The following is a 27,050-nucleotide window of genomic DNA, read 5'->3' as shown; positions in this document are numbered from 1 at the left end:
TTGCATATTAATTATTTTAAACTGGGTATTTTCTATGAACCAGCAGACAAGGAAGAAACTCAAAAAACAAAGTAGAATTGACCCTTTTGTAAGAAATATTTACATTCATAGGGGAAATCTCCATTTGTAAGGGTTGGACCAGGAAGGAGAAGTTGACCAAACTCTAGAAGCTCATAAATCAAGAAGGCAATAACTTAAATCTGCATAACAACCATACCCTTGTTTAGTGTGTTTTTCTTGGTAACCTCCCATAACAGAATCTCCACCCTCAATCTCCTCTTTTGTCTTTAGTTGAGGATGGTAATTAAGGTGGGGCTTCAGCCACTTTGAAAGTCACTCAGTTCTTCTGGGTCTCTCCTATGTATATGTGTTATTACAATTGTCTTATTTTCTCCTGTTAGATTTTTAATCTGTGTCATGTCAACTGAATTCTTAGACCAGCCAGAAGAACTTAAAAGTGTAGTCCCTGACAGTTGGTGGAGTCAGCAGGATTCAACTTTACTGGCTGGACATGACTTGCCACAAGGCTGCTGCAGATAAAAGATGCTGGGACAGCGGACAAAAACCAGCAGAAGGTAAGAATTCTAAAATTAGATTAGCAGGTGTAAATATTTGGGGAGCTAGTTCCTGGGACTTAGCAACTGTTGGTTGGTCAGTTTGGTAGAGTACCTGTATTGATCCTTTTCCTCCCAGAGTAGTTACTGTTTTTCTTTCTCTGTCTTTTGTGTCGTTTGTCAAAAAGGGGGAAAACACTGGTCTGATTAGATTTTCCTTTCATTTTGTTCTGTGTCTTAAGAGCTTGGCTGTATGACTAGGGAGAATATTCTCTGCTTTCCACCATCTGGTAGGTGTGCGGCATGGATGTGGCAGTTGTAAATCCGGAGACTCCAAGCAAGTGTAGCCGGTTGGTCAGAAGCACAGGTAACAAACAATCTGGGCTGGTGACTGGTGTCTCTTTATCCGGCTGTACCAGCTCTCAGGGGAGTTTGACATAAGGGGTCCCAGTTCATAAGGGGCCATTGTGGTCTCAACCTTTGTTGCTTTGTTAGTGCTGTCACCGCACCATCCTTATTGTTGGGCCAACTGACTTCCTTCAAAGCCCCAACGACACCCAGATAAAGTACATTCTTTACTGGGTGTGTTTCCCCTAACAAACTAATAGCCCTAGATAATGCTCAGGCTGGCTTGTCTCAGCCCACCTTATTAGAGTCATAAACCCCACTGCCCTTCACGGACCCTAAACTTCTTACCTCACCTGCAACCAATCAGAGGCTTGTGCACAAGCCGATCAGGCACCTTGTGACCCGATCTTATAAAACACCCCAACAACCGGCCCTCAGTGCTCACACAGGCACCTCTTGTCTGTGTGGCCCTAGAGCAGCGTAACTATCGAGCTTTCCCCTTGTCCTTCACCCCGGCGCTCATGAAGGCACCCCTCGCCTTGTGGCCCACTGTTGTCTCTGACAGCCTACCCTAATAGACCCCTTTCTGTTCCCACACTTTCTCTCTGGTAAATTCTTTTACCAGCCCGCGTGTCACTGGCTCACCGACCAGCCACCCTGTGTGTCCCACCACACCGATCACCTGGGAAGTAAAGGCCTTCGCTTTCATAGAACCTCCGGGACCTCGAGAGGCCTGCATCCTTTGCACGCTCCTGTGAGACGCCCCTTTCCCCTATGGTTAAGCCACAAAGAGGCTCATAGGTTTGCACGCTATTAAGATCCTACCATCGATGGCCAAACTTTGGATCCTTGAATTGGAAAAACTTCTAAATTGTAAATTTTTAGACAGCTCTCGTCATCAACAGCTGTTTTACTGGTACCTATGGAGAGACTAAATTAAAAGGTGGATACAAAGAAACAAAACACCTAACCTTAAAAACTCCCCTTAATGTAAAAAGAAAAGCTGAGGAAAACTTAGCAGAATTTTGATCTCAGCCTCCCCTCCTGGGCCTTACAGATGCTAATTAAAACATTATGTTAATTAGCAACAGAATGGGAAGAAGCCGAGGGGAAGGTCAGGGATTCTTCCCAGTAAGGTGGAAATTTTTTAAAGGGTCATTAAGAAATAAAGCAAATATTGAAAGACGCAGGACAAATAAGAATCAGAAGGAAAGGTAAGAGTCATGGAACTCATCCCAGCAGGGTGGAAATCTTTCTGTGGTTATTAAGAAATCAAAAGAATAAAATGGATTTTAATGGGTTAAACAAAAGTTTTAATGCAGCACTCCCTAAGGCTGAGTGGGCCAAAGAAGCCCTGAGCTGGTCCCCCAATATTAAAGGGCCCCAAACAAGTCCACCCAATTTGCTCCAGTTTGAGGAAATTTAAATAGCTGGAAGGTAAAAACTACAAGGAGAAGCCTTAACAGCAATTGCTTGGGGGCAAGTTAGGCTAATTAATCAAGTTTAAGATTAACAAAAGAACCACCTATAGGAATAGGTAAAATGGCTGGGGGATGGAGAGAGGTTTCGAGGATTTGTTGATATGAGAATCCCACGAGCTGTGGTAGCAAAACCCAGAACCCTGACTCAGGCTACAACTAGACTGAGAATCATAACTGTGCAAGGGTTGATCGGACGATAAAGGTTGGTATGTTTGAGCAGCTGTTACACGAAGAGGTGATGCAGCATTGCCTGCGTGTTTTACGGGAATGGATGTCATGTCTGGCCAGTAATGCTTCCCTTACCCAGTATTGTAAAGACCGAGACTTCCCGATGGGGTCCTAGTGGAGGTGATGGTTAGACATGTAAGATTTGATGGAACTAAGAGTCTGTAGGAAAATTGGTGTATTTGAATTGTGAATGAAAAATACTACAAACCATAACAGTAAACAAAGAATGCTGAAGCCATCAAGTCATCAGTGGCTGCCAACACCCCCCAGTGAGGACAAGCCTGCAGCCCAGCCTCTGCAGCCATTCACAATGATGCACTCTGAGGGGACTCAGAATAAGAAAGGACAAGATACTGGCCCTAGATAGCTAGGTGCTTGTCAAAGGAATGAATTCAATGATCCCAAATGTTTGCTTCCTCCCATACATAGAAAAGCACTGAATTCTTTAACTTGAGATGCCTGGTTTTCTTTAGATAACAAGTAATCTTTTATTGTTCCAACTACCTGGTCTTTGTGGCAAAGCTCCTATATATCCTAGCTCCTCCTCTACCTCTTTGGAGCAGTCCCTCAGAGCGATCTGAGAGGCTGTCATCCCAGCTCGGGTCCTCCCGCCAAATAAAACAGAACTCTCAGCTTTTAGGCTGCGTGTTTATTTCAGAATGGTGGCTATGTCTCTTTTGCCTTGATTGTATTGTGGGGATGAACACCGTGTCCCACTGGTGAATGTCTGCCCTGCTTGGTATTGTAAAACAGGGCATATAAATCTGCCCCTCCAGCAGTGTTAACTGAACTTGCTCAGGGGAGCCAGTAGGGTTGCCTGAGCCCACACAGTGTGCAGAGGAAGCTGGGGACTGATATTCTGGGACTGATGGGAGCCATAGTGGAAGCTGTTTGGCCCTAAGGTGAATTGGTCTGGGGCTGAATAACGCGCTCCAAAAGAGGACCTTTGTTAAATGCCTTTCTGTTCAACTTTCTGTGCAGACTTTTCAAAGACATGATGCATTGAACCCTGAGGTTCTAGAACACAGAAATCTTTGAATTTCCATGTTAGTTGGAAATCTTCTCCCTGCTATATAGAAGAAAATTAAAGGAAATGTAGTTGGAGGGGAAGTTGGCCTTTTGATACCATTTAGACAGCTGCCGTTCTCTGGGGAACTGAAAACAGCGGTCTTTTTCTTGCAAATCTCTACAAAATGACAGCCTCTTTAAGATTATTTGTCAAGGGCAAAATACAGTTTACCCTTGAACACAGGGGTTAGAGGTGCCAGCCTCCTGCACAGTCAAAATTCCACATGTAACTTCTGACTCCTCCAAAAACTTAACTACCAATAGCCAACTCTTGACCAGAAGCCTTATCGATAATATAAACAGCCAATTAACAGGTATATTGTATGTTGTATGTGCCATATATTGTATTCTTACGGTAAAGTAAGCTAGAGAAAAGAAAATGTCATAAGGAAAAGAGAAAATACATTACTGTAAGTTTATGTTGTCTGTTTACAAGATGAATTGTCTGCTTGTCAGTACTTACATCAATATTGTCTTATATGATTAAAAAAAAAACTGTAGGTGTTACACATATTACTAACACTAGATGTTAAAAATGAAAAGATAATGTGAAAAAGAAATTCACATTTATTTCCAGATATAATGATTCATGCATTGATAATCAAGAAGCAGCAATATGATTGCTTTATGGTAGCCTAGCCTGTACATTAATAAATGAATCATTATAAAATTTTATGGCATACAGTATTATAGTTACATTCATAATACAGCACTAGAAACATCCTTACTTTTTTTAAAACCACTTACCTGTGATGATAGGCTGATATGCAGTCTCTCCAATGACGAGAGAGAGACTGTATGGTAATATAATTCTTCGAAAGCAAAGTTATAACACAGTAAGAAAACTAACACATTATTTTTTATAGAATTTTTTTATTGAAGTGTAGTCAATTTACAGTGTTAGTTTCATGTGTATAACAAAGTGATTCAAAACTAACATTATTAATTTTAATTTTATATTAAATATCACTCGCAATATGCCTCTGCAGGGCTAGGCTATCCACTTCAGTACAAGTCTTGCCCGTGATGGTCTACACGATGAATACTTAGGGGAATGACAGTGGTGATGACACAAAAACATCTCATACAGTTCTTGATGTACAGTTATTAGATTTTACCCAAAGATATGCACAACGGGCAAGTGTTTTAACTGCATGGCACAGTGATTATTTACTCATCATTAAGTGGAAGTGGATCCTTGTAAAGGTCTTCATCCTCCTCGTCTCCACATTGAGTGGGCTCAGGGGGAGGAGGAGGGGTCGGTCTTGCTGTCTCAGGGGTGGCAGAGGTGAAAGAGATGGGACAGGTGGAAGGGGAGGCAGGAGAGGCAGGCGCACTCGGTGTTCCAAATGTTGCTATAGGGCACCAATCCTTCTTCCACCATCTGCTTTAGTTTCAGGACCCCAATCATAGAAGGGTCTACATCGTAAAAAGAAGTCAAAAGCAGTCCTGAAGAGTCAGGAAGCTTCTGCCAGATGGTCTAACATCAATTTATTTCCTGGCTCTGCTTCTTCATCTTCTTCCTTGTCATCTGGCACTGGTACGAAAGCACTCGTCCCCATCTTCTGTTAATTCCTGGTGTCGTGTCTATTGGCTCTTGAATTCAAGATCTTGAGGCCCTTCGGCCCCACCTTTTATGCCATATCCACAATGTCTTTCATGTTTTCCTTGACTGGTTCTGCTGTAAATCCTGTGAAGTCAGGCACAACATCTGAACACAGTTTTCTTCAGTGAGATTTTATTATTTCCATTTGGATGGCTGTCACGGCTTTTTCTGTAACAACGATGGCATCTTCAGTGGTGGGATCCTCCCAGGCTTTGATGATGTTGTCTCTGTCAGGGTTCTCTTCCACAGCACTGACAAAGCTTTCCAGAGGGTACCATGTGTAATGAGCCTTAAAGGTCCTTAGGATCCCCTGATCTAGAGACTGAATTAGAGGCACTGTGTTTGGGTGCAAGTAGACCACTCTGACGCCTTTGGTGTTGAATTCCTGGGGTTCTGGGTGACCAGGGGCATTGTCCAGTATCTAAATAACTTTAAAAGGCAGTTGCTGCCTGGTAAGCTACTTCCTGACTTCATGGACAAAGAAATCCAGAAAAATCATTCTCTATCCAGCCCTTTCTGTTGTACAACCAAAAGACTGGCAGCTGGCATTTATCTTTTCCTTTCAAGGCTTAGGAGTTAGCAGCTTTATAGGTAAGGGCAGTCCTGATCGTAAATCCAACTACATTGGTACAAACCTGTAGAGTTAGCCTATCCCTTTCTGCCTTAAATCCTGGTAATCACTAACAAATGTCCTATTTTCTAGGCATTTTTTTTCCAGAATTGGGCACTTTCATCTGCATTAAAAACCCATTTAGGCAGATACCATTTCTCCTCAATGATTTTTCTTAATGGCTTCTGGAAACTCATCTGCTGCCTCTTGGTTGGCAGAAGCTGCTTCTCCTGTTATCTTGACATTTTTTTAGGCCAAACCTCTTTCTAAAATTATCAAACCATTCTCTGCGGGCAATTAAATTCTCTAGCTTTAGATCCTTCACCTCCATTTTGCTTTAAATCGTCATACAATGACTTTGCATTTTCTTGAATCTTGAGACTCTACAGGTATGCCTTTCTTACAGCAATCCTGCACCTTTACAAAAGCTGCATTTTGAACACAAGATTAACAGATGCTTTGCAAAAAGTGCAAGGTTTTCAGATTTGATGGAGTAGCTGCTGTGATACATTCACAAATTTCCTTTTTTTTTTTTAAATGGTCCTTACACTGGATTCATTTATCTTGAAATGGCAGGCAACCACAGTTGCAGACCTCAATCTACTGTACATATTAAGAATTCAACTTTTTCCTGTAACGTCATGACTTTTCTGTGTCTTGGGAGCACTTCCAGCATCACTAGTGGTACTTCCTATGGGTCCCATGGTTTTATTCAAGGTTTATGGCATTACACTAAGCACAATGAAAAATATGTGGAAACCATGAGACATCGATCACTTTTTACTGTGACATTCCATTTACTGAAGAGATAAACTGCTCACATGGAGATGATTAGTATCACATAGTGGTTTAAGTGGACACTCACAACACTTATCACTCACTACAAATAGCAACAGGAGGTGACTACAAAATCATGACAGTGGTACAGTATGTACTACAGTCTAATTGTATACAGTTATGATTTCATACTGTATCTTTATGCTTGTTTACATTTTTCTCGACTGTGAATGGTACCATGCATAGTCTGTAGGTGCTTGTATGCATAGGTTTTGATAAATTTTAACTTTTTATAATAGATTTCTGTATATTTTACGGTACTAAGTAATAAAATAGACTAGCATCTTCACATATTTTATGCATTGGTCATATCTAATTTTTTTAGTTTTTTAAAAAATATTTCTAGGCTACATGGTTCATCCGTGAGTTTTCTCAAATTGCTTCAAATCTTCAAAATATTTTTCAACACATTTATTTTAAAAATCCACATATAAGTGGGCCCACAAAGTTCAAACCAATGTTATTCACGGGTCAACTACACAAATCTTTAAAGTCATTTCACAAATAATAAAAAGCCTTAGACATCTAAGCAAATAAACTTAACTTATTCCAACTATTTATAAACTATAAACTGTTTATAAACTACTGAGTTTTATATTGTACCTAGTTCATGACCAAAGTTTTTAAATGAAAACTATCAGATCTCTGTCCACACCTGTATGTATGGATGTCAATGTGTGTACATTAAACATATACTATTTTTCTATCTCTGGATGCTATTGTCAAAATTAATTTATAAAAAGAGCTCTATTTAATTAGTTATAAAGCAAACAAGCGCTAACACAAAAATTCTCAAAAACAGTAGAAACTATCCCAAATGCTTTTCAAGTTCACATGATCTAGGATTAATCTTTAGTAAATAAAAGCAAATTTTAAGTTATTGGTTTACTTAAAACAGTTCATGTCTTTAGAGTTATTAGCATTAAAAACAAAACTTTTATTCTACTTGGGTTTACTGAAATTCAAATAAGTTTATATTATCTCTGTCACAAAATCTGTCAGCAAGAAAAACAGCCTGGATGACTGACTTTAGTCTCATGAAGTGTTCCTGCATAATTTAAACGTAATTGAGAACAAATGACATAAATGGGGTAAAAGTTCATAAGCGAACTCTTTAGCAATAATTACGGTATGTTTACTTAAAAATAGCTTCCCCAAATCTTTTTGGTAATTTGAAACTTCAGAGTTTTGCTAAGTTAAGTTCAGTGGTGGGAAGTCACTGGATGTCTAGATCATTTTCAAATAAGATAAAAGACTGAAACATTAATTGCCAAACAAATCTAAGTTTACCTACTTCTATCTTATTACAGAAAAACCTAAGGATGTTTGGGTTTATTAGTAAACACTGAAAAAAATTATGCTGTGAGGAAATGTATGTTTCTAGAAATGTATTCACAAGTTTGCCAATCAAAAAGTACTGGTAGAACAAACAGTTCACAACTTCTTCTTAGTTTTCACTAGAAATTAAGGTTTCTGAGGGTTAAGAATTCTAGTTAGTATATGTAATTTAAGCTACTATAAATTAATAAGGAAAACATCTCTGTATGCAAGGAATATACTTAAATACATTTTTTTTAGTGGAAAAACATTTTCTTAAGGAAACAAAGTAATTTTGCCCTAAAGGGGGGCATATAAAAAAGAGAAAGCATAGGACAAAATCTGAATGTAAAAGAGGGATTTATAAAAGGTTTGTGGAAAGGAACCCTGAAAAAAGAATATTGTGCATGGTCAGGACTGGCTAAGATTAGAATGAATCTGAGTGAATGAATTTTAATATCAAAAATAAGCTGGTATAAAACTAGAATTTGGTTTTCTCTCTCTGTTAAGAAGACAAAGTTCTAATGGACTATTGTTCTGCTTTTGAAAACATATTATAAAAGTTCTTTACTTTTTAAGTAATCTGTTATAACTGTGTATTTGCCTTTGAAATATTTTATTATCACTTTGGTTAAGTGAATAGCTAAGTAACACAGTGACCTATGATTTTACTTGACAGAGTGTTTTAAAACCCTTTGATATTTTTGACAAACTTCTCCAAATCAAATTCTTTTTTTATTTATGTATTTATTTATTTATTTTTAATTTTGGGGGGAGGTAATTGGGTTTTTATTTCAAATCAAATCAAGTCCTTCTGCCCTCTAGCTAACTTGGGGATTTTTCAGAGGGCCCTTAAAACACCTCAAAGAGAGATATTAAACTAAGTAGGCTTACTTGGCATGTTAACTTACATGGGAAGCATTGTCAAATAAGTGATGATAAATCTTCTTAGGTTACTGTGTGGAAGAATATTATTAATATTTGTTCTATAAATTATATGAAATTCCTAAAAATCTGATATGTCCTGGTATAATGTTATCAGTCATAATTCTACTTATCATCTTAAAATGTTACGCACCATAGAAATAATCAAATCTCCCTGTCAATTGCATTATAATGAATCAGATCTTTAACCATGCCTTTTTAAGTCATGTCATTTTTAGCCAGTGATTGTTTTGCTCTGATGCTTTTAGAAAGATGCTTCATATTCAGTAAGATTCACAGAAAGACTTTTTGACAAATACAGGTTTCTGATAACTTCCAGATCATACCACTGAACTGGGTAAGAAATTACAGAACTCTGATGGAAAATCTGATGGCTTTATAAAACTGCTAACAAAAGGTAATGATCAACAAGAATTAATTACATGTGATTGAATGAAATGATGAATATGATTATAATTTTTATGACTTTTGTCTGAAATATTACTGGTTTTTTTGTCTTTGTCTTCCAGATATAAGGAAATCTTTCCTCGTGTGCTGTTACTTACAGCAATTTGGTAAATGATGCCTTTATAAGCAGAATTGAAATATTTATCTTTTTTCCCTACCCAATCCCTCTAGAATTTAGGAGCATTTAGTGAGTATTCTTATTTTCATGGCAATATAGTTATTTATGTAAGTTCACTAAGAATCTGTTCTCTTTGTAACAGGACACAATTGGAAACATGGATTATATTACCAAGGCTTTGACTGCAATGTCATATTTGAAAATGTGCATAGAATCAGATATGAGCAGTCAGCTTTAAGGAACTAAGATTGATTTTACTGAGCATTAAGCTTCTTGGAATAATTGCTTGCTACCTTGTTTACTTGCTTTTGTTTTTTACCCCCTGTAAACTGGACTGGATTCTGAATTCTTCTACTTTCCTCAAATATTTGGCTACAACTCTCCAAACTAACATTTCCAATTTTCTCCCACTTTTGACTTGGATTCATTGAGAACTAAAGCTGCCCTCTTTCTGAAATCCTTCAAACTGAAGCTGACCAACTTGATGTAAACTTGAGAGATCACCACCACAGACCATGGGTAGACCATCTTCATGCCTGTTGCTGTTTAAGCCACTTGAAAAGTTTACCTGAACACCTGATGACATCAGCAGAGACATTTCAAACTGCAAAAGATGCTTCGACCCTGACATTTAGAAATCTTCTCGATTGGCAGCTCTCAGGACTCAGACGCTGGGTTTCTAATTTGCTCCAACTATTAACCTTTGTTTTCCTTTTGTCTCTAAAGCAATGCTTCTTATTAAGTATCTGATTGCTTGCACCTTATAGGCCTAACTTGGAGAGCCCACCTGCATCACCACCTCCTGAAATGAATAACTGAACTGACCCATGTCAGGACTAAGAGACTAATTCAATGAAATATAAAGCAATCTATAAACTCAATTTCTGGATTATGAAACTTCTTGAAGAAGTTTCAAAGGCAGGCCTGTAAGGGAGGAAAATCTTTTCCCTGCAAAATATCTCTTTGGCATGCAGATTATTTTGAGCTGAAAACACTCAAGGCCCAAAAGACTCAGGAAGAAGGTTTGACATTTCCTCTAACTGCCTAAAAGAATTTAGAGAGGGCCTGTTTCTGGAATAGACTATCACCAGAGATATCCGCAAAGAATACAGGCTAGATGTGGTGGGAGAAACTGGGCAGGGCCTAGAGATTAGAGTCCACTCTGGTCCCCTTGTCTCTGCAGGGCCCAGCAAACACTTGTTGACCAAACATTAATTTTTCCATACCCATGTGAGTTGCCTTCCTCCTCTTTGAGGTCCTAAACCACTACCCCCAACATCCTCTTTTGTCTTTAACTGAAAATGGTATTTAAGGTGAGGGCTTTGGCCATTTTGGTGAGTTACTCTGTTTTTCTGGGTCTCTCCCATGTGTACAAATTATTAAACTTTGTTATTCCCCAGTTAATCTGTCTCATGTCAATCTAATTCTTAGACCAGCCAGAAGGACCTAGAAGGGGAGAGGAAAACTCCCTCCTCTACACCAGGCACTGTGCCACACATGCTATGAAGGAGAAAACAGATATGATTGTTGTCCTTCAGAGCCTGGTAGTACGGGAGATACATCTTAAGGAAGCATTGAATGACTGCAGAAATATAATCAGCAATGAATGCTAAGGGGGGAAAATAGAGTACTCTGAGACTGTGTAACAGGGGGGCTTCCCTGAGGAAAGGGACTAATGAGCAAAGATGTAAAGGAGGAACACATGTGAGGAAAACACACATGTGCACATCTTGGGGAGCAGGAGAGGAGAGGAGGGTTGTTTGGAGTTTAAGAGACTGGAAAGGGGAGAGTGTGGCTGCAGAGCTGAGAGCAAGGGGAAGACTGGTGCACAAGGATGAGGTAGGTAGAAGCCAAGTGCCTTCATAAAGATTTTGGTCTTTTTTGAAAGGGCAGTGAGTATCCATTGAAAGATTCTAAGTGGAGGGATTGTGTGATCAAGGTTACATTTTTAAAAGGCACTCTAGCTGCTCATGGAAATCAGAGTCAGAAGGATAGCCTGTGTAGAAGCCTGAAGACCAGTGGGGAGGCTATCGTACAATAGTGGCTTGGACCAAGCTGGTGGTAGAGAAGATAGAGAAATCAGATGGATTTGACAGGTACTTACAATGTCAAAACAGCAGGAGTTGGCACTGGACTGGCTATAGGAGGAGGGGAAAGAGAAGCCAGTATGAAGGATGATGTCCAAGTTCCTGGCTCATGTGACTGAATGGGTGGTGACATCATTCATGGAGATGGGGGACACCAGAGAAGGGCCACACTTTGGGAGGGGGCTGGTGCAGGAACTGAAGAATTCAGTGCTGAACATGCTAAATATGAGGGACTTTTGAGACAGCTTTGAGATGAAACAAAGAGTGTTTGGAGAGGTGGTCTGGGCTGGAGATGGACATGTGAGAGCACTCTAAGCCTTGGGCTGGGCTTGGATAAGATAACACCAGAAGAGTGGAAAGACAAGAGGGGCTTTGGGCAACTCCAACATTCTTGCTCATAATACTGTCTCCACCACATGCTTTGGCCCTTGGCCCAGGAAGTTCTTCCACATGCCATGTGTAGCATATTTGTACCTCACTGCTCATGTGCTTTTTCCCTTTTCCAATCCAAACCTTTCATCAACGTGTCATCTCTGCAGTTTGCATTCTTGCCAAGGATGTATGATTTGAATCTAATTATGAAACAGACAAATACAGATCATGGGAAAATATACAAGACAAGTAGCCTGGCCCCTTCAAAAGTGTCAATGTCACAAAAGACCAAAAAATCAGACAAGATAAATCAAAGGGACGATTCTAGAATGTAGATTAAAGATGATGAGAAAAACATGACAATCAAATGCATTGTGTGCTCCTTGATTAGATCATAAGTCAAAAGGGAAAAAATTATAAAGGCTATTCTGGGGATGTCAGGGAGGAAGAAATTTTCTTCTACCCTTCTAGGTTCTCCTGGCTGGTTTAAGAATTAAATTGACATGAGACAGATTAACAGGAGAAAATCAAACAGAAGTTTAATAATGTGTATACAAGAGAGAGACCTAGAAAACTCAGTAACTCACCAAAATGGCCAATGCCCTCACCTTAAATACCACTTTCAGCTAAAGACAAGAAAGGATGTTGGGGGCAGTGGTTTAGGACTTCAAAGGGGAGGAAGATAATTCACATGAAAATAGAAAAGCAAATGTCTGTGGGCCATGCAGAGACAATGAGAGACAGAATGAACTCTGATCTCTAGGCCCTGCCTAGTTTCCTCACAACACCTGGCTCATATTATTTGCAGATACCTCTGATAGTTCTATTTGGGGAAATTTATCCACGTTCTCTAGGCAGCTAATGGGGAGGTAAAAAGAAAGGTTGGGATGGGGTAATAGCTCAGTGGTAGAGTGCATGCTTAGCATCCACAAGGCCCTGGGTTCAATCCCCAGAACCTCCATCAAAAAAGAGAAAGACCCCTGAGTCTTGCGTTTCTTAAAACTAACAAGTCTAAATTAATTCTCATACCAAAGAGACACATTTTGGGGTGGCAAATTTTGCTCTCCTATTGGGGCAATAGGGGAAACTTAAATATGGTATATTAGAGAATATTTCTTATATCAATGCTAAATGCCACTACAAGTAACAAAGACATTGTCACCATGATATCGGGATTATGTAGGAGAATGTCCTGGTTCTCAAGAAGTATATGCTGACATGTTTGGGGATGATAATGTCTGCCACTTTCAACTGGTTCAGGAAAAAAAAATTAATATACATAGAGAGAGAAATAAAGCAAATATTGCAATATGTTAAGAAATTGGGGAATCTCAGTGAAGGGTACATGAATGGATATTGTGCTACTCTTGGAAATTTTTTTTAAGTTTTAAATTTCTTAAAATAAATAGGGAAATGGCAATGACTTCTGAGACAAGCTACCCAGAGTTAGGCAAAACTTCACAAGTTAAAGGTGCAGCCCTCCAGAGGACTGCCTTCACTTCGGACACCAGTCACAAGGGTGGGGGTCCTCGAGCCACCCTCACGTCTGATCAGCTGGCTACGAATTCGAGCTATCCCAGTATCCCTTCCAGATTCGGTAATTCACCAGAACGACTGACAGAACTCAGGAGAGTGCTCTACTTACAATTAGAGATTTATACAGCAAAAGAATAATCAGAACCAGTCAGAGAAAGAAACACACAGGGCAAGGTCTGGGAATGTCCCAAATGCAAAACTCATTCTTCTCTGCCTCTGGAATCGGGACATGATACCCTTTTGATCTGTGACAATACACAGAGTATAGCCAACCAGGGAAGTTCACCCAAGCTTCAACAACCAGAGTTCTATTGGGGTTTCATTCTCTAACCATGATTGACTGAATCCTTGGCCATGCCCCTTGAGCTGATATCACATGGCTCAAAGCCCCACCCTCTAATCACACCGTTGGTCTTTCCAGCAGCCTGTCCCCATCCTGAGTCATTATGGAAACACTTCATGGCCCACTACAAGTAACAAAGACATTCCTGTCACTCAGGAAATTCCAAGGACTTAGAGGTTATCCCCAGGAACCAAGGACAAGGGCCAGCCAACTCCTTTATTACACAGAAATAAGACAAAATGTATTTCACAACAAAAACTAAAAAAAACAAACGAACTTGCATCAAAACACAGGTGGGCCCAGATCAGAGCATTTGAATTGAAAACTAACAGACTCAGGGAACACTGTCTCAGGTTCACGCAGCCTCCAACAGCACAGTCTAGGCATCTCGAGTTTAAAGAAGCCACTTAGATGTCACAATGGTTCCTATTCTGAAGGCACTAGGATAAGTCATTTCACTATTCTGCGCAGGGTCAGCAGCCGACAGAAAATGCGCAGTTGTGTACAAGTAAAGGAACGGAAGGAAATCATTTACATCTGTTGTCCAGTACTTCCCAATTCAACTTACTATGCCAAGTTCTTGTGATGAGCACAGCCCGTACCAGGCTCAGTCAAATCAGAACCTTCTAACTCTCCAACTCAAACAGGGGGGAAGTTAGGGGCCCATGAGCAATGTGAAAAATCACTCTATAGTTGTAAATTAGAACTGTAATCAGCTCCGTGGCCCCTGGGCCATCTTCATCACTGGGCTGCAGACCAAACTGACTTACTGCTAACGCATCCACAGAAGAGCTCCAAGGCACAGGACAGAGGGAACTGCCTTGTTCTAAGAGGACAGAGGGGAGAAATGTTCATGAAAAATGGAAAGAGGAGGCCTGTGAGCCAGTAAACAGAGGCTCCGGGAGCATCAGTATTCTCTCTAACCAGTTTGTTTTTAAATATGAAAGTGATAAATGACCATAGTTACAAAAAAAATTCAATCAGCAAAATTTATATTCACAATATTTTACAGCTGTGTGAGAAGGGCCCATCAGAAGAGATTCCAGCCACTGTACTGAGTGGGACCCACTGAAGAGCAGTCTGGATACGTTAGAGCAGGCAGATAACTAGATATGAGCAGAAAATGGGGGCACGGGCCAAATGGCAGGAATTGGGCAAAAGAGTAGAGGGGCACGGGGCCAAATGCAGGAAACCATACATCATGTAAACAACAGGAGTCTCTGGGCAAACAAAGAAAAACAAAGCTCCGGGCTGATAAGCAATCACATTTTGGGGTGACACGTGCCCTAGAGGCTGACAAAGGTGTGAAGAGGCAGGAACCTCCAGTGTCTGATACAACTTTTGCTCTTATGTCCTCATTACAATAAAATTAGCCTTGCAGATTAGAAGTACCCATCATGCACCGATGCCATGGTACTTCCAATCCAGACTAAATAAGGACAAAAATCCCTCCTCCCTTTGGGAAGGTGGAGCTGGGATAAAAATCAGGGACTACGACCCCAAACCCTTCCCTCCCCGATGACTATTCCACCCATTCATTTTTACACTCTATGTAACCAACTTACCAAAGAAACTCAGGGCAGCTGCTCACCTGAGCCCGCCTGCCCTCCCCTTGAGTGTACTATCCATCCCTTAATAAATCCCCACTTTACTTTCTTAAGTCCCATGTCTCTAAATTCTTTCTGTGACGAGACAAGAACCTAATCAGCAGCAGATACACAGCCACAGTCCAGCTGTCCAACACCCCAGACTCCCACCTGCACTCCCCAGACATAGCCACTGTCAATTTCTTAGGACTTGTTCCAGAAATGTTTTGTGCCTGTACCAGCAGATTCGCGTGCATATGCACCCCTTTTTATAGAGATCCCTGTTTCTGAAGACACTATTCTGTTCTGCAGCATGCTTTTTCCTTTTAACAATGTATCTTAGACATCATTCTACATCGGCACGCATAGAGCTACCTCATTTTCCCTAAACTTTAGCAATGCCACTCAAAGTGTGGTCTGGGCACCAGGGCTAGTCCAGGAACTGTGTTTTCCTGGTCTGAGAAAACATAAGGGAGAGCTTGGACCAGAATGCAAATCAACTATGTCTCTAAACACACAATTTCCTTCAGGTGATATATATGTATATTTTTGTCAGTGAGATTTTCTTGTTAAAGTCACTGATTTACATTCTGGCTCAAGTTCCTTATCTCCTCAAGGACCAGTAACAAACAGGAGAATGTCTCCTTGCAGTTCGAGCTAAGGGGATGGATGGTGGGCACAGACTGCAGTGAACATCTCTGACCTCAGTATAACTTGGGGCAATTAAGGATGTCTCAGGGTCACACTGGGGCCTGCAGGAACCCAATATCCTGTTTTAATGGGTGTTCCTTGGCTTCTTAGGAAGACCCATGAAGGGGACTTTGGAGGACACTGCTTGGGCCTGATTGAAGCCATCTCGTGGAGGGAGGAAGGAAGAGGTTGCATTAGACCAAGATATCCTAAGGCGGCAGATAATTCACCTGGTACTTACAAGAGTTCAATGATAGTGGGTTCTGGTAAGAGGAAGCAAAGGAACAGTGAAAAGGAAGTAGAGGCAAATAAAGGTGTAAAGGGGCAGAGAATAGAGCCGTGTGAAGACTAGGACAGAGGGAGTTTGGCAAGGGCTGGAGGAAGTGATCACGGATTTAGAAAAAGAGCAGTGGAGTCGTGGAAGTCGAAAGGGCAAAGTTCCTGGAAGGAAAAAAGGAGACACTGGGTCAAATGCCGTGGGGGGGAGGGGGGGTTGTCAAATGAGATGAAGACTTAAAAATAACCGTTGGATTTGGCAGCGTGGAAGCCACTGGTGCCCTGGCTGAGAGTCACTTCAGTAAAGCAGTGACAGCAGAATCCAGATGGCAGTGGCTTAAAGCAGGAATGGGAAGTGAGAAAATGGAGTCACTGAGTGTAGATGTGTAGATATCTGGCATACTGGGAAGGAGGGGGGGGGGCAGGTAGCACCTGGGGGAACCTGGCGGTATGTCCGAGAAGGCCTTCACTCCACTCCTACATGGGCACCAGCTGCTGACTCACTCCCAAGGCCAGAAGGAGTTGGAGAGAGAAGGTGGGAGTCCCAGCTTCCTGCACCATCCTCAGCCAAATCACGGCTCCCTGGGAATTTGTATAATCATCCATAGCAATGGAACTCTGTGCCCATACTGCTTGCAAGGCGTAGGCACGGGGTATGATAGTAACAGTCGCCATTTATTGAGAGTTTGCTTATGCAAAGCTAAGAGCTTTACACAAATTACCTCATTTAATCCCCACAACAACTCTGTGAGGTAGGCCTTATTATCATCGTCTTCAGTTTGAAAATGATGAAACCTGAGACACAGAGGGCATAATTAGCCAGCTACAGGTCATCCAGCCAATAAATGGTAGTATCAGGACTCAAACCCAGGTTCGTCCTACGCCGAGGCCTGTGTGCCTCACCATTAAGCCAGGGTCCTGCAAGCAGGACTCTGTGAACCACAGGCATCAGGGGCACCTGGGGAGCATCTGAAATGTGCAAATCACCAAGTTCCACAAAAGAGCACCTGACTCCACATCTGTGCAAGTGGAGCCCAGAGTCTGCGTCCATCAAGCTCCCACGTGATTCTTATACTCACAGAAGAATTCTGCCTCCTTCCTATTGGAGCTGCCCGTCATTGGTCATCATCCACACGGGGGTTCACACTCTTCCCTGAAGAGACAGTCAGCCTGGACTGCTTGTTGGAGATAAAATAACTTCTCAGGCCTTAACTTGGACCTATTGAAAGAGGATTTCCAGGGGGCAGGACCGGCCACCTGCGAATTTAGCAAGTTCCCCAGGCAATTCTTATCTTTAGAGAAGATGGAGAATTACTGTTCTGTTCCTTGCAGCTCAAAGTATCATAAGCATCGCCCTGGCCTCTATTTTAGGTTCTAACACTTGGCCATTCTAAGATTCATTTTCCTCGTTGGTAAAATGGGTATAGTATGCCCACCGCGTAGGGTTGTGGTGCAGATGAGCTACGATATCAATTAGGATTCGATTTACCTGCTTATAACACAAAGTGATAATGACTTAAACAAAAGGGTTTATTTTTCTCTTGGGTTAAAGCTGCAGCTAGGCAATCCAGAAATGACTTGAGGTTTCTAATCATTAGGGACATAGAGTCTTGCTATCTGTCTTGCTATTCATCTGTCCTTTCATTATCAACATATTGTCTCTTGGCACAAAGTGGCTGCTGAGGCTGCAGCCATTTTGTCTATAGTCCAGGCAGAGGGAAGGGAAGAAAGGATGCACCTCCCAGATGTGTCAGATCCCCCTAAAGCACATTTTTGGCAGGTCTTCATGACACTCCTATTTAAGTTGCATGACCAGGAGTCATGCATTATAGTCACAGAGCAAGTTGCAAGCAATGCTGGGAACTAAAATCTTTTTCTTCAGGTTCAGGTCTTAGCCACCCCCAAATAAATCAGGCTTCTGTTATATACAAAGAAAAGAATAAACATTGGTGTGGCGGCAACAAAAATGTTTTTCCACGGACTTCCTACTGAAGGGAGCTGAGGACACCAGCCGCTGTGCTTTGAAATCCGCTGGCCATGCCTTCCAGGGGTTGCACCCCACCAACAGCTGAGTTTGATGGGGTACAAAGTCAGACACAGTCCAGAGAAAGAAGGGACTCCTTCACTGGCTAACTTTGGCTCAAGGACTCGCTGATGGCTTTGCCAAACCTTTATTAGACTGACTCTTCCTTAAACTCTTCCTAAAAGCAGGGTGGTCTGGGGCATTTGCACCCAATCTTCCCTCCCTCTCTCTTTCACTTGGGATCTGATAGCCCTTCTGGCCTTCTCTAGTTCCTGCTCTATTTCCTTTCACATAGGCATCCCCCCCTAGTAAAAATCCTTGCATGGTTAATCTCAGTTTGGTCTCTGCTCCTTAAAGGGCCTGGACTAACAAAATTGGCAAGGCATTCACAGTCACCAGCACAGATTTAAATAATGCACGTAGCAGCTGCCTACCTCAGGGATGAGCATGTAGGAGGCACTCAATAAATAATGGCTGTGTGGTGACAGTGCTGGTGGTGGAGCAAGAGGAGGAGGAGGAACAGAGCCAGCCGTGGAGAAAGGTCTGTTTACAGACTGGTGGGACAAGGGTCTGAAGCACATCGCTGTTCGATTCTCCTCCACCCCCAGGATATGCCTATGACAGTCAAATCTGGTTAACGTTGGCACCAAAGTCAGTAGGAAAGGGGCAAAATGGACCCTAGATAGTTGTGGTCTTGGGGAAATTGAACTGTCATTACTTAGCATCAGCCATTTCAAGTCATTTCTCAACAAAAAGAAAGGAAAAAAAAAAGAAAGAAAGAAAGAAATAGGGCAGGCCCCAAGACAAAACTGCACAAAATAAATCCAATGTCCTGAGCAAGTCTGGTTCTCATATTGGAAAAATGGTGACCAGAAATGACTTGTCATATGACCTTGGAAAACTAGTCCCTTGAGAAAGTTTTTAGCATAGAAGTTAAAGTGCATGCAAGTCTCTACCAAAGTGATAAAGTGATAAAGAATTCCAAGGAGAAAAGACAGTGAGGGAGAGCACAATGCGAGGGGCATGGGGGGGGGGGGGGTGGATGTAATCTATACGGGACACAGAAGTTCCATGGAACTTAATCAACATTATGCGCTCGGCACATGGTAGAAGCTCAATGAATGATGGTCGCCCAGGTAACTGAATGACTCACTCATGGCCATTCATTCATTCATTGAAGAAAGATTTATAAAAATCCTACTATGTGCCAGGCCTTGCACTAGGCACGGAGGATGCCACAGTGAATAAGACAGTTGAGGTCCTCGTCCTTACCATCTTTCTGCAGAGAAATCTCCCTTGCAGACATTTTATGGGGGTCCCCCTACCTCTGTTTTTCCACAGACACAGCCTAAATGGTGTCCTTGTCTGCCAGATTTAAAGCCTATACATTGCATCTGAAGTATTTTGTCTCTGATCCACGTATATAAAATTATCCATGATGCCACCTTTGGTTGCCATTAAATAATTTTGTATCACTGTGTAACAAATTAACCTCCAGAATTAGCAGCTTAAAATAACAAACATTCATTATCTCACAGAGCTAAGGACTGACTTAGCTTGATGGTCTGGCTCACAGTCTCTCGTAAGGTTTCAAGTCAAAGTGTCAGTTGGGGCTACAGTCATCTGAAGACTTGATTCAGGCTGGAGGATCTGCTGCCAGGGTGCCTCCCACACATGGCTAGCAAGCTGATGCTGGCTGTTGCCAGGGGGCCTCAGTTCTTAGCTACATGGGTCTCTGCATAGGGCTCCTCGTGACAGGGCAGCTAGCTTTCCCCAGAGCAAATTATCTGGTAGAAAGACAGAGAGAGACCAAGAGAGAAGCTGCACTGTCTCTTATAACCTAATTTCAGAAGTGACATACCATTACTTTTCTCCTATTCTGTTAGTTACACAGACCACCCCCTGGTACGATGTGGGTATGGAATCCACAAGGGTCTGAAAAACAGGAGCAGGGGTCATTGGGGGCCCTCTTGGAGACTAGTCATGACAGCCTCCAAGGAGAGCTTCCTCTCCCCCAACTCCACCTGTCATGGGGAGGGGGTGCATACAAATTTCACTGTTAGAAAATACAAAGGCACACAACACTAAATTCACTCTGTCCTGGAAACCCGGTGTTTGAACCCCAGAGAACCGCCTTTCCACAATCATGCTTTAGCAGCATGCCATAGGTCTGCATAGAAGGACATCATAGAAACAGCTCCAATTTAGCCATTTGTGTTTGTTTCACTGTCGGCCAGTGCCCTCTCTTTGAGGACCCACAGGACCCTGTGATCTCAGAGTCAGGAAAAGCTGTGCTTCTCCTGAACAACTACTTCGTTTTTCTCATGTAAAAGTCTGGAATTTTGTCACCACTTATGTTTCCCTCTTTGCTTTGGCTCTTCAGAAGCTCGGAGCCAACCATGTAAGCCTCTGCCGGCGTCCATCTCCTTGACCTAAGGTCACCTTGGAGTTATCTCTTCCACTAGTTCTCTAGTTCTCTATCCCCTCCAATCCCTTCATCTTTTCACTTTATCCTTTTGTATATTTTGTACTTTAATATAATTCCTCTCAAAGCTTTTGTGGATTGGAGTGGAGAATAAATACATAATAAACATAAAATTTGTGTCCAAAGACCAATGACTTGCACGTATGTGCCATCTAGTGGTGAGAGGGGTAACAGCCAGAATAGAAACACTGATTTTTCAGATTTGTTTTTCCAGGGAAGTGGCAAGTGGCTGGGATGGAAGAGGAGACCAGAAACACACTGTGTGCTTTGCCAAGGAACTGAGACTTCTGGGGTTTAAACAGACTCCAGGCAGGGCAAAGGATTAGGTGGTTCAATGGTTGGAATCTGACATGATTTTTTGGAATCTAAAGAAGCCAAAAAATAGTGAAGACCTAGCAAATGAACAGGGTCCTTCCTAGCAATGGAAGGGTTAAGTGAAACGTGGTTAAAAAAAAAAAAACTAAACAATGAAAATAAACCTGATTCAGACAAAAGATCACCTGAAAGGTTCATAATGTGGGTTGACTGCAGATGTGACCAGCCATTTTTCAACATTAACATTAACATTTTTAACATTCACATTAACCATAGGAAGAAGCTTGGAGTCTAATGTTTTTGTTTGAGAAAACTAGGGCCCAGAGGCACTGAACACCTTGTCCAAGGTCATACAGCCTGTTAGTCACAGGTCCAGCATGACTGTGAGACCAGTCCTCTTTCCCCAGAACCACGCTGCCTTAGATGTCCATATGGGCTTGCATTTCATATACAGGGTTTCAAAATAAAAAAATCAGATTGTCACCAAAAAACACCAAAAAATTGCTGGATCCAGCATGTTTCCAAGGAATTGTTACTCACTGGTTCTGAAGTTGCCCCTTGGCACACCCACAAAGGGTCAGGAATCAGGAGGTGGTTATGACATACTGGTTTCGTTAAACTTCACTGGACAGCAAAAGCCATTAGTCCACAATGATACGGAGGGATTCTAGAAGCCAATCGCACTACCTGAGAGAGCTCAAGCCTGGGGAAGAGAAGATAAGCTCATTCATCCACAGTGTTAACCTGGTGTCTGCTCTAGGTCAGGCTCTGGGCAGGACGCTGAGGTGGCAAGATCAGAAAAGCACTGGCCATATCCAGGAGCCATATACATTCCTTCTGTCTATATCCTGATGTGTGTTCTTGGAAATGGCTCAAGCTGCAGCTAAGGTAAGCTTGGATCTGGAGGACCCTTGAAGACTTAGCCCAGGGGTCTGTGGTCTCAGGCTGAGCTGCCTTGGAAACAGCCTAGAGTAAGGGAACACTGAGGGGACAGGAGCTACTGTCTAAGCAGAACTTGAGACATTATACCATATCAGACAGCGCAGATATAGAGCAGTTTAATCATCTCAGAGAGTTCTATTGAACAGCACTGGCCAAATGGGCCCTTTCCTGGATTTTCTGCATCTTATCAGTTCTTCCAGGCCCTTCAAATACAGGCAGAGAGTGAAACAAGTCACTGGTTTCTGGAAAGGGCAGAGCTCCAAGGCTGTTCCAGATCTGATATCCTCAGAGGTATAAATGACCCATCTGAGATAAAGGGCACTTGGAGGTCAGATCCTTAAACTTTTCAGACGTCTATGCCAGTAAAAATGCCCAAAAGGGGGGCAGGGACAGAGTATTAGGGGTCTCAACTTTTGAGGTCAGAAAGATCCAGGGTCCCATCCCCCATTAGACTGTAAACTCCGTGAGGGTGGGGTCGTGTCTGGCCCATTCAACACCGTGTTCCCAGCACCCAGCACAATGCCTGGCACTTAGCACAGTCTCAGTAAACATAGGATGAATGAGACTGTTCGAAAAACCGGGGTGATGGAGGCTGAACCTAAGGCAGTAGCAGGGAAACTGAGAAAAGGAGACTAAAATCACACGAAGTGGACAGAACAGGTTTGGGACAAGAATTAGAATTAGTCCTGACCGTACTGACTACAGAACTAGCCGTACTGCCTGCACAGGGCAACAGCCTTTACCCACCACACCCTCAGTTCTCCCCTCCGTAAAATGCGAACAGTACCCCTGCAGCTGGGCAGAACGAATGTCCTCCAAGGCAGAAACAATAAGGCAAGGGAAGGGTCGTGGTGGCCCAAACGAGGGCCAGCTGTTCCTCTGAGAAAAGCTGCAAGAACAGCAGACGCTCCCCGAGGGCGGAAGTCGCTGCCTGATGGAAGTCCTGACGTAAAATGGATCCCCCACACGCGCGGCGCCATGATTCTCTGCACCCTCATAAAGCGTCCGATGAGCAGCAAGAGCTGGGGGGTCACTCGAGGCCGTCACCATTTGTTTCTTTTGAAATAGTGTTCCCCACTTCTCATCCGATTTCCCCAAAAACTGCTTAGTCGAAAGCTAAGCTTGGAGAATTCTCAGGACTACAGCGTAGAAGGGAAATTCCCGCTGGGGATAACCCGGAGGTGGAAGGGTAGATGCTCGGAGCAGCGCCACCTGGTGGTTGGGAGGAGCCAGTGTCGAAGGCCCGCCAGGCCCCTTCTCTTCCCACTAGTTCCCACCGCACTCGCGACCACCAGGGCCGGTGGAGACGCAAGCCCCGGCCGGTCAGTAAATTTCCCAGAGGCCTCTGCGCAAAGGGCGGGGCCGGGCGGATGGCTCACTTCCCCCGCCGACAGAGTGCGCGATGTTTTAAACCCGGAGATTTCGCCCTCCCGGCGCCTGTCAAGGTCCCAGCGGGCACTGGGCAAACCGGGCACTGCCCCCATCAGCCAGGAAAAAATACGCGCCTCTAGGCCCTCTGGGAAAGGTAGTTTCCAAATATATTTCTGGGAAACAGTGGGCAGGAGCAGCGAGATTTGGCGGCCAATTAGAGCTAGCCTGGGCTTGTCACATGACCCGCGCGGTCAGCTGTCCTGGGGCCCTAGCTTGGGCTTTGGCTTCCCGCGGGCTGCCGGGGGAGGTGTCCCGAGCTATGCGCAGACCCACTGCCGCCGCCTCGACTTGGGGACTGACCTCCTCAGTCCCTGAGCCGTCTCTGCCGACCAACTACAGCACTGACCGCATATTTGCATATATTTGAACTTGGCTTTAGAGGACCTCGTCGTGCTCATCTGTATCTTGGCCTCTGCAACAGCTACACTGAGCCGCTGGAGTTACTTAAGAGCTTTACTGGATAAACTAGTCATCAGTTATCGGTTCGCCTCATCTTTGGGGATTTTTTCCACTCTCTGTTCTCATTCGGCCTCTTTTCCCTATAACCGTGTCGCCTAAGAAAGTTCCAGGACCCGTCTGCATTCTCGTTATTGGCCCCCTCTGGTTTCATTTCTTAACCTACCCAGCCTAAATCCTCAGAATCCTGACCTGCCTCATGTGCTTGTGGAGCAGCCCCCAAATCGTCGATTAGTACAGTTGCCTGTTTTGGGTTTGCCAGGTGTTCCTGGTGGGGGAGAGATACATCACATAATTTCACTGGTTGGTGCCCCTGGAATCAAGAGTTCAGACGTCAGCTAAACCCTAAAATCAGTGGTTTAGGACTGCGTTAGGGAAGCCAAAAAAAAAAAAAAAAAATTGAGGCGGAGAGTTTGCTGCTTAAACTTCTGGTGGGAGTACAAGGTTCTGGAAGGGCTAGCTTTGTCGCATTCCACCTCACCCTTCCACCTCATGTTTGTCCTCTTAGAGCCTTAGAATAGACTGTAGAGCAAAGTGAAATGCTAGTGCTGAGAATATTCTAAAATGACACGCTGGTGAGAAAGTAGATGATCCTGTAAAGACGCAAACGAATGTTGAGAAACATAAAAGGAATGAGATGAGAAACAGTAAGAATGCATGGCAAAGACGCTGAATTGTTAAAAGTTAAAAGTTTTCAATGAACCTAGAGATGAAAAGGTTTTTTAAAAAGTATTATGATGGAAAGAAATTGCAGGTTTCTGATGGAAAAGCAGGCATTGGCAATGTTTTGTTAGCCTTCCAGAGAGATTAAAAGATTATATTCAAAAAATTCCAGTGAGTAGTGGCAGGTGTAAGAGGACCCTGGAAATCAGTAAGTAATCTGACTTCAAAAATACAATTTTTAAAAAAGAGTTTTTTGGTGAGGGGAAAGGAGATCCAAAACATACGTTTGGACATATCAGAAGTCCCTACTGTGCTGCATCTTAGAGGCAAAATCCCATGTAGGCTTGGCTCCTTCTGTCACACAGGCCATTAAGCAGGCTTTGGAGCCCCAGGTGGAGACCACACACAGCCTGAAACTTCTCAGGAAGTGTGCTGCCAAGCACTGGAGAAGAGATTTGGTTTGATTCTGTTCTCTTACAGCGATTATGTTTTATTATATCTTTCCTTTGGTCCATTTGCTGTGTAAAAAGTTCCATGAAATACCTTAAACCATATCTAGTGTTTTCTAGCGCTGATACAGTGAAGAAAAGAGCAAATTGGTCGGTTAATACTTAACTGGAAAAGTTATTGCTTTGAAAGCAATCCAGTTTATTACATGTCTGTATATCCACCTTGCTACCTGATTCTAAATTTAAGGACTTGCTGTTTGCCAACAGGAAATCACAACTACATTTACATGTGTCTCTGGGGAAAATACATGCAGAGGATAGCCACATCTTTATATGCCAGGCAAATATCCAGACCCGAACAAAACAATTCCCTAATAACCAGGCTGGACATTACTATTTTAGGAATAGAGCACAAGATGTCTAATAAACAAAAAACCCTACACATTATAGAAAAAAAATCACATAGATATCAGTTGTCATTAAGGTAGAGCAAGCCTGAATCTCGAACTATTTGTTCAGGACCAGTTTGGATGGTTTGTTGGCTGCTTGTTTCCAATTCATTGCACAGCAATACTTTTGTAAATAAGAGTTTATTTCTAGAAAAAATAAAAACTTTAATGAATTATAAAGTACAAAATACTAGCCCCATTTGTTTAATGATTAGATTCACCATAAGTTAAAATCACTCTAAAAGTGCTATGAAAGTTTCCAAACACTCAAGCTCAATTCTATATTTAGTTCATGGAAGACTAGATCACCAGCCCACAGCCCTTGTCCAAGGAAGGACCATATTTTATAAAGCACTGAGATAAAGCACCTAAAAATGGCGATCTTCCAGAAGCATAATACATACTACTCCCTGGCTCAAACTTTTTAATATTTTTTATCGTCAATATATGATTATACAATTTACTTACCCTTGTCCTGCTGATGGACATTTGGATTGTTTCCTTTTTTTTTTTTATTATTGCAGACAGTGTTGCAATGAACATTCTTGTAAATGCTGCCTCATGCACACGAGCGAGAACCTGGAGGTATTTTCCCTTGCCATTCTATGTGATTCATAAACATGTGAGTGAAATGGCTGGGTTGAAGGACACATGCATCTTCATTTTTAGATAGTGCCTCCCTGGTCTCTACAGTGCTTGTAGCAGTTTATGTTTATTTCAACAGCATGGGAGGGTTCCCATTTCTCCATGTGGCCACAAGCGTTTGAAATTGCTAGACTTTCTAATTTTCCCAATCTGCCGGATATGAAATGATACCTCATTATGGTTTAGTTTGCATTTCCCTGATTAATAATGAGGTTGAGCATCTTTTCAAGCATTTATTAGCCATTCTGGCTTTTCATTCTATGATTTACCTCTTTATCTTTTACTCATTTTTCTATTGAGTGTTTTTAATTTTTGATTTATGAGTTATTTATATATTCTGGATTTGAATCCTTGGTCAATGATGTATATTGAAAATATTTTTTCTCAGTCTATAGTTTGTTCTTTCACCTCGTTAATGATGTCTTTTGGTACTCGGGCATTTTTAATTTTCATGATGTTGACTTGTGCGTTTTTCTTTATGGGCTGTGCTTTTTGTAGTTGATTAAATCTTTGCTGTAATGTTTAGATCATAAGACATGCTCTCATACTTTCTTCTAAAAGTTTTCTTTTCTTGGATTCTTGAATTTCACTTGGATTTTTGTATTTGGTCCAAGAAAGAGTTTCAGTTTGATTTTATTCTTTCCTATATGAATAACCAATTACTCATCACCATTTTTTGAAAAATCTGTCCCTTCTTCATTGATCTGCAATGAGACTCTGTGGAAGATATCAGACATCCATCT

General features: G+C 42.2%; 1 long non-coding RNA gene across 5 annotated transcripts in view; it reads right to left on the bottom strand.

Annotated features, from left to right (window-relative positions):
• LOC141574053 (uncharacterized) overlaps positions 1–25,189 on the bottom strand; it is a 310,500-nt gene extending 285,311 nt beyond the window's left edge. For 3 of the 5 annotated variants that reach the window (XR_012500635.1, XR_012500638.1, XR_012500639.1), the window contains exon 1: positions 21,813–25,114. This is a non-coding gene — a long non-coding RNA (uncharacterized LOC141574053). Of the gene's footprint in view, positions 1–21,812 lie in introns of all 5 variants that reach the window. The other 2 variants (XR_012500636.1, XR_012500637.1) reach the window with 2 other exon arrangements.
• Positions 25,190–27,050: the final 1,861 nt, after the last annotated feature.

Source organism: Camelus bactrianus, chromosome 19, assembly GCF_048773025.1.
Source record: "Camelus bactrianus isolate YW-2024 breed Bactrian camel chromosome 19, ASM4877302v1, whole genome shotgun sequence".
NCBI classification, from domain to species: Eukaryota; Metazoa; Chordata; class Mammalia; order Artiodactyla; family Camelidae; genus Camelus; species Camelus bactrianus.
Note: the sequence above shows the minus strand (reverse complement) of the source record. Positions and strands in the feature narration are given on the sequence as shown.